We start from the raw sequence: 13,307 nt of genomic DNA, 5'->3' as shown, positions 1-13,307 counted from the left end.
TTTTTTTAGGGGATAAGGCAATACGCTGCATTTATTGAAAGTACAATTTAAACATTAAAATTAGCATACACACACCAACCAAAGGTTCTGCAGCTGGATCTTATAGTTACCAGTTCTTAGTATTGCTTGGTCAGTTCCAGTGGCCAGCTGAAACTACACACGAGGGAGAGGGCGGAGCTGGGTCTCTGTCTGACATGTCCAAAGCTCCGATGTCAATGCAGAACGAACCTAAAGTCCCATGGTAATCCACCCTTTTTTTTATAGTAATAAGTTGCCATGCAAGTTTGAGCCTTGCTGTGTTATGCTGAGGTTGTTAAAAGGCAACAGTTAAGGTTGCTTTCAATTAGCATTATTTTGGGTTGTTACTGGGAGTTGCTGAATTTTTTTATTTTTACTACTTATTTTTATTCTTGGGAGCGTATGCCTTTGCTTTAGGGTTGTTAGTTTGCTGCTGCTTCAGCCATCAGAGCAATTCTGATAATTAGGTTGGCACCTTTTGGTTTCTTCACTTCCCTTTTGACCATTTGATCCATTTGGTACTGGCGTTTTTTATTTTTTATTTGTCAGTGTGCCATAAATTCCTTACTTATACAGCAGAACAGTAAAAGAGTTTTAAAGCAAGACTTCTTACAGAACAGCAATCCGTAATCTTAACCATGCTAAAAGCTAATGATGATGATGGCCCTCAACTTCAAATACTGAATAAGCAGAGAAAAAGAAGTCTCCATAAACTGATAGGCCTTATTTTTTAATATTCTACCCTTTGCGTGCGTATAAGACTGTATGCTCTTTCAGGCAGAAGCTCTGTAGTCAGAGTGTATAACACACTGGCTGCTATTTCAAAGTCAATACTTAAAACTCTCCAATCCCTAAAACTCCTCAGCAGGGACCAATTAAATTCTATATTTTTCTTTATTGCAGTTTTTCATTCTCTTGAAGTATACAATAGCAGCTTTCTAAGTAGGAACTTTATTAAAAGTTCCTTACTATTTTATTTGGGGAAAAAAAAGGTAAAGTTCAGCAGGACAGGAACTGGAACACTTAATATTGGGTTGTTTGGGTGTAAACCTGTGCCCTAACACCCATGTAATTACAATGCAATATTTCCTTCCATCTAAGGATGTTAAACGGTTTTAAACTAATTAATTATTTGTATTACAATAGTATAAAGGGTTGCTACTGGTAGGCCAGGATGCTGTTGTGGGCTATATACAATAACAATTAAAACAACCCAAAATGCTACTTCCTTCTGTGCAGAGTTTACAATCTCATCTCCCCTCTGAGGGCTCTTGTTGATGCTAAATGGTACAGTGAGTAATTCAAACTAAACATTAAAAATCACTCTGGAGTATGTGAAACTTGGTCTAGGATATAAATTCTCTTCCTAGCTATAGACTATGGCAGTGATTCCTAACCAGGGCTACATATAGCCTTGAGGGTACATCAACTCATCTAGATACTTGCCTAGTTTAACAGGCTACAGAAAAAGCACTAGCAAAGTCAGTACAAACTAAAATTTCATACAAAGACTTGTTTATACTTTTCTATACACAGAAATGTAAGCACAATATTTATATTCCAATTAATTTATTTTATAATTATATGATAAAAATAAGAAATATAAGTAATTTGTCAGTAATAGTGTACTGTAACACTTCTGTATTTTTATGTCTGATTTTGTAAGCAAGTAGTTTTAAGTCAGGTGAAATTTGGGGTACATAAGACAAATCAGACTCCTGAAAGAGGTATAGTAGTCTGGAAAGGTTGAGAGCTACTGGCCTCTAGCTGTCAAATATCAAGGGGTAGCCATGTTAGTCTGTATCCACAAAAACAATGAGGCAGGTGCCACTTCAAAGATTAACAGATTTATTTGGGCATAAGCTTTCATGGGTAAAAACCCCACTTCTTCAGATGCATAGTGTGAAAATTACAGATGCAGCATGTGTGTGTGTAATTTTCAGGTCATGCATCTGAAGAAGTGGGCTTTTTACCCACAAAAGCTTATGCCCCAATGTTAGGTTGTAAGATGGACTCCTTGTCCACAAAAACTACAGCTCTCCTCTGATGAAAGTGAGCACCTACTGTATCTGGGAAGTGGTGGGGTGCCTGTACCTCACTTGGGTTAAATAGAGTAGCTGACACCCATGCTGCTTTTTAGATTAGGGGTGGACCACCTACACCTCCTACTATGCAATGTTCCATTTTAGATCAAAGAAAAAGACTACAGCTCCTAGTACGCTGCCACCTTGGAACTACCGCTCCCTTATGTACTCGTCAACGTTCGCTCCGCTGCTGTAGGTGACAGGATGCCTCTGACCTCGTCTTCACATTCAATGTAGTTGTACCGTTCCTGGCCCAGGCAGGAATAGGCAGCAGGTTTTAAACAACCCCAAGGAAGTATTTTTTTCTCACAATGCATAGTCAATCTCTGGAAATCCTTGCCTGAGGATGATGTGATAGCCAAGACTATAAGAGGGTTCAAAACAAAGAACTAGATAAATTCATGGAGGATAGGTCCATCAGTAGCTATTAGCCAGCACAGGCAGCAATAGTATCCCTAGCTTCTGTTTGGCAGGAGTTAGGAATGGGTGACAGGATGGAGAGGTAGATGATTACCTGTTCTCTCTGGCTCACCGGGCATTGGCCACTGTTGGAAGACAGGATACGGGGCTAGATGGACCTTCAGTCTGGTGGAGTAGGGCTGTTCTTGTGTTCTCAAACAAACAAAATACACCCTGGAGGCCCCTTCCCATCCCTGTGATGCTTTGCCTCACCTAGCCAAGAGGGGCTGGCCCTCTGGTTTGCCCACAACTGGACCGCAAGTGGCCCTGCTGTTGCTCCACACTACACACAAACCTCAGCTTCTTGCCTTCTCACCTAGGGCCGGGGGGGGGCAGAGGGGGGGTTCCTAGCCCCCTGAAAGAAGGGCCCAAATGTGGGGGAAGGGCCGGAACGACTCCACGCACGCCAGAAACATTGCAGCAGCGCCGCTTCTCCCCCCCTCCCCCATCATGGCCCAGTAGGATAAGCCTCCCCCAACAGCACCCAGGGGCTGTCTCAACCTAGAGCGAGGCTTCAGCCCCGTATGCTGAATGGTCTCCGGCCTAAAGTCAGCCTAGGGCCCGTCTTGGGCTGGTTGCGTGGGAAAGTTTGACCAAGTTCAAGTCTCCCTCAACTGCGAGTGCCCCAGCGAAGCCAAGCATGCCGGGAGCTGTAGTCCCCTTGGCCATCCGGCGGTCGGGGTGAGCGATGCATGCCGGGAGCTGTAGTCCCCTTGGAGACGAGGCTGTCTCAGTGAGCAGTGCATGCCGGGAGCTGCAGTCCGGGATAAGGGCTGTGCTTCAAGCCGGTGCTCGGGCGGATTGGCTGCGGGTGCTCAGATGGGCGGGTGCTACATGGTGTTGTGGCCACTCTGATTGGCTCGCTCTCTGCTCAGGCGCGGTGCCGTCACTTCCTCCCCAGCCGGACCTGCCCCCGGCGTTCATTCTCTTTAGTGTTTGCCCTGTGTCCGCCGCCTCCCTCCGCCACTGCGATTCGCCCCCCCCCCCTTCCCAGACCCCCTCCCCGCCTCGGGACCCGGCCAATGGACTGAGACGCCCGCCTGCCCGCCCGCAGCACCAGCCGGCCCGGGAGCCGCAGCCCAGGCAGCCAGGTGAGAGGGGACGGCTCGGGATTCCCCACCGGGGGGGGGTGGCGGTGGCGGGGCCTAGTGGGGCAGCGGCGGTTCTGCTGACTCCATCTGTGGGGTGTGCGAGGCCGGCAGCAGGGGCCCTGATTGGCGGGGATGGGAGTCGGTGCTCGGTAGGTCGTAGTGCCGCCAGCTCGGGCAGGGGCAGGGTTCCCCTTCGCCTCCTGCTTCCCGGGGATGAATCGGAGCCCCGTCCTCACGGGCAGCGGCAGGCGGGCCCTGGGGGGAGTCGGCCCGGCCTGGTGTAGGGGGAGGTGGGGGGCTGGCTCAGGTTACAGAGCGGGCTCTGGCTGAGGCTGCTGTGGGGGAGCGGGCCGCGCTGGGTGAGACTCGCCGCCCTGTCTGTCAGGGAGGTAGCTGAGGGGAGCCCCATCGGAGACACCGACCCCTAGGTGTATAGACAGGTGGTAGCTGAAGCGCCAGGTTCCCTCCTTTCCACTCCACCCCCCCCCCCGTAGTACCAGGGCGGGTGACAGCTACAGCATCAGCCACCCCCATTTTCCTGTCGTGACATCAATCTTTTGGTAGATGTAACAGCAACAGGTTCCTTTGCAAGGTGTTTCCCCGCTGCCCATTTTAGAGCCTGTGGGACAGGTGCATTTGGTTAGTTCACACCTGCTGCCCCATTGTGTTACGGCCCCGATAGGCAATATCTTAACTTGATACACAGATGACAATTTTATGTTTGTTTTGGCCGGTTAAAGAGGAGGAAGAACATGGTGCATGTCAGTGAGTAGGTTAGGATCAGTGACGCAACCAAATAAAAATGCCACACCAACAATATAATCCTTCATCCGCTGCTTGGGTAGTAAGTTTATAAAATAGATACACAAAAGTCTTCTGAGTTTTATTTAAAATTCTTATAATTCTCATTTTAACATGCAACTACGGTACCTTGTAGTAATGTTCATATTAGGGGGGAAAGCTATATTTTTAACGTGTTAATGACGATGTTAACATCATAACATAGATTAGACAAGTTGCAGTTTTAACATGTGTTAGCTGGTCAAGGAATTGGCTTAGAAAAACCACAAGCATTTGGGAAGTGTCCAGACTAGCCTTTACAAAAGTGTTAACTATTTCAGGTTAATTGGCAATCCATTAACAAGGTTAAAAAACTTTAGTGTAGACATATCCTGTATAGTTGATTTCTCCCACCCCTTCTACATACATACTTTCACACTTTCCTGTCCAAAATCCTTATTGGGTTGTAGAATTTCATTTTAACAAAATAAAACTCTGTACTGTGTATAAGTGTAAATAAATAAAATAAACCACACTAAGATAAATAGCAACAGTCAGACTTCTTGAAAGTCTTTCATATCTTTAAACATTTTCTTGTGTGGGCATCTGTCAAGCCAATCTGTGTAAAAGTTAGTCTGTCCATAGACTTACCTACATCTGTGCAATTGTGCTGATGTAACTACTGGATCAGAGGTAAATTGAAAAAATGGGCTGCCTATAACTTTGGTGTCACTGAATAATATAAATTCTATTCTGCAGGTGTCTGGGTTTTTAAAGCCCCATCTAATAGTCTTTCTTGGTAAATCTAGAAATTGTGAAAGTGGTTTGACTATTTTACACATTTATAATTCCAAAAAGGGGAGTTCATTTTGCCTGTTATATCAATACTTTCAACAGTTGCATTGACAACTTCTCTTAGACATGAAGATGTTTATATTTACACAGCATGTATGTGTCTTGATTATTTTAGTGCACTGGACCAATAAAGAAGACCTGTGTGGGATTTTTGATAACTTTACAATCATTGGCCTTGAGTGTGTATTTTCAAACCATGTAATGTTTTCGAAAAATAAAGTTTCATTTAAAATATTTTTGTGATAGTGGAAACTGTTAGCATTTAAAGGCTTACATGTTATCTCAGTTCTTTGCCTTAATTACATCTTTCTGCTCTTGGTTTTGTGTCTTTAAACCATGGTGTTGCTGCTGCTTCTCCTTCAGATCACTGTTTAAAATCCCCCCTTCAGGCTTTTCATCACCTGCTTCTCTTTTTTATCATTAATCCACATCCTCTCTCCTGGGGTGTCTTATCTGTATTTGTGAAGCACCATGTAAATTATCAGCCCTGTGAATTATTTTGAGCCTCATCTTATAGTGCCACAAATGTTAGCTTTGACATATTCCTTGGTTAATCAAGATCTTGTAAGAGGAACATGTTTGTGGTTTATAGAAAGTTTGTCCAGGAACACGACTTTGCTCAGCTAGTGTGTTTTTGCATTCTGATGCGCCTTATTTTCTATCAATTATAGGAAAAAATGAGTTAAGTGCCTTTTTTGTGGCAGCTGTTTAAACTTTTCAATAACAAATATTTGGCTATTCTATTTTAACACTAATTATACAAGTTAAATAGTCAGCCACATCAGAGCTGCTTCATACTGTAGGTTATCAAGTCATTGTCACTGAGGCCTGGTTTACACCTAAAACTTGGGTCGACCTAGCTACGTTGCTCAGGGCTGTGAGAAAATTTGACCCAGTTAGGCCTACCCCCTCACTGTAGATGCAGTTAGTCCAACAAAAGAATTCTTCCGTCGACTTAGCTACCCGCCTCTACAGCGAGAGAAAAAACCCTTTTGTTCCTGTAGTAAGTGTCTGTGCTACAGCAACATAGCTGCAGCTGTGCTACTTAAATGTAAACATACCCTGATATGGGTTATCATGGAGTATTTTTATAAAATGACCTAACTCTACAGAGCTATTTAGTTTGTGGAAATTTGGACTTGAAGTTCCAATAATAATGTGGTATAGGGGAAGACTGGAAAGGAGCAGAGGCAGCTAAGTCATCAGTTCCTGCAGTATTTAACCTTCTATGTTTAAAAAAGCATGTAGCTTTTATAGTAGTAAGGAAAATACAAACTTTGTAGTGTGGTTCTGTCTTCCTAGATCTGCAGACAGAAGACTTAATTTGTTTCACTGTTGCCATGGGATTCTAACTAGTATTAGTGAAACTGATGATGTCTTTGCCTTCATCACTGCTACTTAAAAAAGTTGTTATGAACAAGCAAGATGCTGGAACTATTCACAGAGAAGAAGAAAACAGAAGTGAAGCTGAGTGAAGGATAGAATGACAGTGCCCGTGGTCACTGCAGTAAGGAATCTGGAGGAGATCTAAAGTAATGGATCCTTCCATACAGTCAGGAGGCTTGAGATGATGGCGGGGAAGGGGTTTGATATATATTACCCTTACTATCCAGAGGCTGATATTGGAGACAATAATAGCATCTTTCTTGGTAGCCACCAGCCATCAAGTTAAAAATGGGCTGTAACAACAAGTGGACATTGAATAAATTCCCAAACATCCCACTTCTGCGTCTTGGGCACGTCTAATGTATTGTACGGAGTTCTGACAGACCCAAGAGTAGTTTCATACACATTGACAAAACTTGTATAATTTTTCATGGCATTAAATATTCATTTAATAAGAGATGGAAGCCTTGAGCAGGGTTCAGGAACAGCACTTTGTATGAATTCCCACACCCTTCCTTTTCTCAGTGATTTTGTGGGAGGTTGTTCTCACTGATTGGGATAGGCTGGTAGATGTAGTATTATAGTTATGTGGATGTCAGGTAAATTTTTCAAGACCTCAGTCTTTGGGCTTCCATTAATCACCACTACTATTTCGACTGAGGTTTCAGAGGTGTCTGATTGCAAGTTTCAGTTTTTTATATTGAGTGTAGAGTAATAATTCATAAAGAATGTGATATGAAAATCATTTCTTCAAAATTGCAGATGTCACCAAAACCCTGCTGCACCGCAGACTTTCTCTGAGACCTTGGGCAAGTCACTTAGGCACTCTGTTCCCTATCTATAAAATGAGATAATAGCACTCCGTATTTCACAGGGACATTGTGAAAGATTGTGAGGCAGGTAGGTACTGTTATAATGGGGGCCATGTAAGTGCTTAAGATACATAAGAGATTTATTTAAACCTAAGTTCAATTTGTCTTTTGTATTAATGGGCAAAAACACCACTATTCCTGATCTTGAACTGAAGTTCTGCATATTTCATTTTATAAAAGCTTTTGTCTTCCCTTTTATACCCCAGAACAGGAATATGTTGCTGATTAGAAGAAATTATTCTGTCTACAGCATAACTCATATTTTTAGACTTTTCTTTAGTTTTAGCTGAGTATAGTAGCACATAAAATAGTCTGCTTTACTGTGCTTTATTAATCAGTTACTATTTTTACTCCCCCACTTAGTTTCTGAAAACCAATGCCATAAAAAAGTAACTACGCCCTTCAAAGAAAGGACACAAACATTCAGAAATGGGTTTCTAGGAACATGCCAGTTTCAGCTAGCTTCTAGTAGATTTATGTTCTTTATAATTACAAGCTATTTGATTTACAAACTATTAGACAAGTATGATAATGGAGAGGATGATATTAAACACAAATTGGAGGACATTTAATAATATCAACATGATGCCATGTTGGTTTTGTGTTAGTCGCTTGAAATTAAGAACTAAAAAATAGACAAATACATTTCTACAACCTCTTATTTCTTTAAAAATCATTCTGAAAATACTTATCAATCAATTAGATGTTAAACTTCATAAACTTGCCCTAGTAATTATTCTATTACCTTGTGATATGTCACTCTGAAGATTGTCACTGCACAGGTGGCAGATGTTCATAACATGTTTTGTTTTTTATTTATGGTGATTGATAGTTTTTTTACAAAATATCCTAAGTGTAGAATAAACTGGATTTGTTCATCTAAAAAAGGTGGCTAGAAATGTTAGTATGTCTTGTACAATTTTCATTTGTGTAGATTGAGAATTCCTTGTCAGCTGCTATTTATTGCACAGCCCTTTTCTCATCTTTTTTTTTTCAGTCTTCTGTTGTATACTGCTTTGTGTCATAAGTACAGAAGAAATTGTCCCTGTCCCACTTTGTTTACAATTAGACACAGTACATTATACTAAAAACTACACATGATGTGTGGACTGAAGGTCAAACCTTCATGTGGTCAGTTATTTTTTAAATAAAATTTTAAATGTAATACTTGATGCGTGTCCTTGAACTGCTTCACACAGTATTCTGGGATGGTAGGATTTGGATTTTATGAGGAAGGTCACTTTTATAGAACAGTGAGAAGGGGATTAAAAGGACAACAAGTCCAAGCATTTAAGAAATATCCAGCTATTGAAAATGGTTACGATCATTTTGCAAAATACATTCTCAGAGGCTATACTGCTGTAACAGAGGAATACTTTTCTCTTTTTTTATTTGTACTATCCAGGTGAAAATCCTACGGAGAGAGAGAAACTTAAACCTATCTTTAAAGTTTTGGCTCTAGTAAGATAGTTATAAGACTTTTATGCTAGGGACTGAAATGCTACTTTGGGACTTATTTTTTGACATAAGCCAAAACTAAAAATCAATGCAGTGCTGAGAGACCATCCACCTTCCCTGATAAAATAATAGGAAATAACTGAGTAGGAAACAAATGTGCATTTTCAAGACCCCAGAGGCAAAACTGTGGGCATGTTATGTGTAATGTCTGTCCAAAAAAACCTCCATAAATATGTTGAGTAGAATTAGTCTAAATGGGAGTTGTAAGTGACTGACTTGATCTTAGTACTGAAAGCGTTTTACTTTATTAAAAAAAAAAAAGAAACAACCTGGCATTTAACTAAATAATTTTTAATACATGAGATATGACCAAGTTTGAACATTGAAATTATTGCTTTAATGTTACGTAAGTTTTAAACCTTTGACAAAATATGTGGGCATTATCTCTTTAGGGAACTTTTACTCATCAGTTTATCTGTTTTCTCTGCTTTCTACTTTTCCTACTTCTACCGCATAATATCAATATATAGCACAAGAAGTCAATCAGAAATGTTAGGGACCTGACCTGGGCTTTGATAGTCAATAGACAGATAAAACTCACCTTGTAGTAAGTAAGGGCTGCAGAGTTTGATTCATAGTGGTTAAACTTTTTCTACAGAACCAGACTTTATAAAAATTCTGCAACACAATGCTAGAGTCAGTGCGTTAACTGATAATACTATGTGCACAGCTGTTACTGTAACTTTTAAAGATGGTTGCAAAAGTCAATTTTTGAATAAGGCTATCTGATATCTGTTTCTCTGCTTAGTTCAATGCAATGCATTGTTTCTTTGGAGGAGACGCAAGTTCTGTTCCCTTATCTGATCTTAGTCCTCCAGTGTTCAATCACGTGGCAGTGAGATCAGGCCTCGCCGTGGAGCGGGTACATCATATTCTTAAGCAATCCTTATAGCAGTGGTCCCCAACCTTTCTGTGGGAATAGCATATTCCTATTCCCAGAAGACTGTGGCAGGCGCCAGACACCCTGTTGCCGAAATGCCGCCAAGAAGCGGCAGTGGCAAGAAACATCACCGCCGAAATGCCACCGAGAAACGGCAACACTTCTTGGCAGCATTTCGATGGGTGGTTCTTTGGCGGCAACATTTTGGAGGCTCAGTGTCCTGCAGGCACACACAACTGCCCTGGTGGGTGCCATTGCACCCACAAGCACCATGTTGGGGACCCCTGCCTTATAGCCAGGCAAAGAGCAGGATTGATGGACTCCATGATTCCAGCCATTCCTCCAAGTCTAAGGCTTGGTCTAAACTTAAAAGTAGTTTGACATAGCTATATCAATCAGGGATAAGGCGGGAACACACCCCTGACCAACATAGGTATTCTGACCTAAACCCCATCTTAGACGCAGATAAATTGATGGAAGAATGCTTCCATCAGAGTAGCTGCTGTAGCTCATGGTGTTCCTCGAATACCGACAGGAAAACCTCTTCCATTAGTGTAGGCTGCATTTACACTACAGGGTTGTGCCAGTATAGCTATGACAAGATAGTCTCTGTACAGTAGGCATCCCTAAGGGAGGTTACTTGAGATTAGGGAAGGGGAGCAGGAAGAGGAGGGTTGGCAAATAAAGCTGTAGTTCTGCATGGTAAAAAATGAAGCTCATTTGCAAACAATCTGTCAGTGAGAATATAATGTTTGCGTACATTCTTGTCTAAGGCTGAGATTTTCAATGGCCATGGGGAGTTAGGCACCCAACTTCCTTAGGCCCCTTTGAAAGTCACAGCCTAAATATTTACAAGGCATATACTGAAGGCATCTTATAAAACAAGCCTCAGAAACTTAAAATATATGTGGAGTTAGCATTTTTCTGAAAACCAGTTCCTAAATTTCTAAACAGTCTTCACTCTCAGCTACACTTGGACAATTTTGCCCTCATATTCAGAAGTTTCTTCTTTTATCCTGATGATAATTTTTAGCAATGATCAGTTAATTATGGAATACCTTAAAATACTTCAGTAGCTTCATAAAGCAAATTACTAACACTGCATTTTTTTTCCTTCCTAGGCTTTCTCCAACATAAATACTCTCCCTGGAACTAAAACCAAAACTTCACTGTCCCTGGATCACCTAAAGGTACAGGAAACATTAAACCTATGATTCAATAACTTTTATCACTTATAGTGTCTACCTTTTTTTAACCTAATATTCAAGGAGGTTATTAACTGGCAATATTCTGTTACATGGGGGAAAAGAGCTCTTTTTCCTCCTGCACACTTTAACTTATCTGAAACACCTCTAATAATTTTGGCATTAAAGAAATCCAGAAAGATCAGTTGCCTGAAAAAATTACTTTCTTACATAACTTTTTTTCTTACAGAAATCTGACAATTTTTGACTGAGTGAAATGGGGCTGTAAACTCAACTTGATAGTATTTCTCTGGATGTAATATAAATTTAGACTACCATTCCTCACATTTCCAAAATGTCAAGGAATATTGTAGGCATCAATAGACAGAATCCTATTGATTTTGATAAAAATTCGAAAACCAGGAGGAGGAAAGTGTGTGTGTGTGTGTGTGTGTGTGTGTGAGGGGAGATACAGTCCCTGGATCTGGTTAGCACACCCATCAACTTTAATGAGCTTTGTAACTATTTATAGACCAAAGAACTGGTTGATGAAAACTACCAACACCTTCCAGTATAACAACATTCCCCATCTAAACTCTGCCCATCATTCCAATAGAGTTTAAAATGTTCTTCTTTCTGCCTTATCTCCCAGGCAGAAAGAAGAAAATTAATTTAATAAACTACAATAACTACTAATAAACTTCGTAGCTATTTACGTATGTCCCTGAACTGAAGGGGAAGTGGGATGTAAGGGTGTCATATTGGAACTGTGGGGATGGGGGAATGGAGGATACAAGAAGCCCCTGGTGTGTGCAATGAGCTTGGCATACAGAAGCTACAAAGTATGACTCTCTGATCTAAAAGTGTCTTAATGAGAAAAGGATTGGGAGCAAAACCACCTCTGTTCACTTCCATACTCTGCGCCTGTTCATTGTGACTTTAGGCGTCAGTTTTGCTACCTGTATCTCACAAGGGTCACCTAAAGTTTGTAAGGAATTTGCCATCAAACAGAAGGTCCTATAGGAGTTCAAAATGGTTTTTTTTTTTAAATTCATTTTTGAATGCAGCTAGCAAGCAATTATCTATTTCTTTTCCACCTAATACATGAGTATTTTCTTAGTTTTCTACTTCACTTGTAAAATTTCAATCTCAACCTCAGTCTCAAGTTTTCTGTTGTATGTGGCAACCTAAAACATTCTAAATTTCTGTTACAGGACACTTGCCACCTTAATTTGTAAAGGTTATTGCCTATATTTTTATAGATGCTAAAACATGGCCTATAATTAAGCTTTTGCTTTGAGGGCAGTGTCAGTTGCAATAGCTTGAGCACCTTGTACAAATAGGTTACAATAGTGTGGCTACCTGAGTAGCTTAAATTTCAACAATAAAAGGACACCTTGCTTTGTGTACTGTTTGGAGTTCTGTCAAAATATTTCTCAAATTTGATTTTACAAAATATATATATTTTACATAGAAATCATCTGTGGGCCATTCCTATATTTCTTATTGTTTGCAGTACCAGAAATGAAATAAATGGAGACTTCTTAAAACCTATAGAATTAGTTAAATATCGGCTTCACAAGAAGGGTTAATTCTTGAATACAAGATTCCTAGGCGTTCCCTGCTCTGAGAATAAGTGTTGATGCTGAAATATTTCCAGATTGGTAATGTCTGTGCATCTGGCAAGTTATCATGCAATTGGAGTATAAATATAAATGGACTTTGCTTGAAGGAGAAAACTAGGTAACAATGATTGCATCAAACAAGTTATATCTATGCACAAACAAGCATTGTGTACATTGATAGACACAGATTAATAGATTAGAAAAATTTCACCTGCAACACGATTGTTTTCTGTTTTTTTTTTTTTTTTTTTTTTTTTTAAAGTAGCAAATTCATCTTGAGGTATGGAAATAAACTGTGGGTTCATGTATTCAAGCAGTTGGCTGGCATAGGGTAAATGTTAAGAGATGACTACTGCCACAAGCTGGCAATTATACTTCAAGTGAAGTTTTATTTCATTATGGATTTTTTCAAATCTCCAATTTGGGCAGACATTACTGCCACCTATAAACAGTGATGGAGGGAGCACTCATGATTTTGTTTGGTGCATTTTTCTTGCCTGCTAAATTGCCAACATTGTGTGCGGCGGTCTCCATAATAACGTTCAGTAACTATAC

General features: G+C 40.6%; 1 protein-coding gene and 1 long non-coding RNA gene across 15 annotated transcripts in view; one reads left to right on the top strand and one right to left on the bottom strand.

Annotated features, from left to right (window-relative positions):
- Positions 1-3,268, bottom strand: LOC122456530. The gene is made up of 2 exons (XR_006275469.1): positions 2,775-3,268; positions 1-2,647 (listed from the first exon to the last, which is right to left on the bottom strand). It is a non-coding gene; the product is annotated as an uncharacterized LOC122456530 (long non-coding RNA).
- A 35-nt stretch (positions 3,269-3,303) lies between these two features.
- Positions 3,304-13,307, top strand: part of STAU1 (staufen double-stranded RNA binding protein 1) — a 55,414-nt gene continuing 45,410 nt past the window's right edge. For 5 of the 14 annotated variants that reach the window (XM_043496060.1, XM_043496057.1, XM_043496058.1 and 2 more), the window contains exons 1-3: positions 3,429-3,652; positions 7,436-7,573; positions 11,065-11,133. The gene's annotated coding sequence lies outside the window, so the exon portion shown is untranslated. Of the gene's footprint in view, positions 3,653-7,435; positions 7,574-11,064; positions 11,134-13,307 lie in introns of all 14 variants that reach the window. The other 9 variants (XM_038369491.2, XM_038369490.2, XM_038369488.2 and 6 more) reach the window with 7 other exon arrangements.

This window comes from Dermochelys coriacea, chromosome 13 (assembly GCF_009764565.3).
Source record: "Dermochelys coriacea isolate rDerCor1 chromosome 13, rDerCor1.pri.v4, whole genome shotgun sequence".
Classification (NCBI taxonomy): Eukaryota; Metazoa; Chordata; order Testudines; family Dermochelyidae; genus Dermochelys; species Dermochelys coriacea.
The sequence above is the reverse complement of the archived record's forward strand: the minus strand, read 5'-3'. Positions and strand labels throughout refer to the sequence as shown.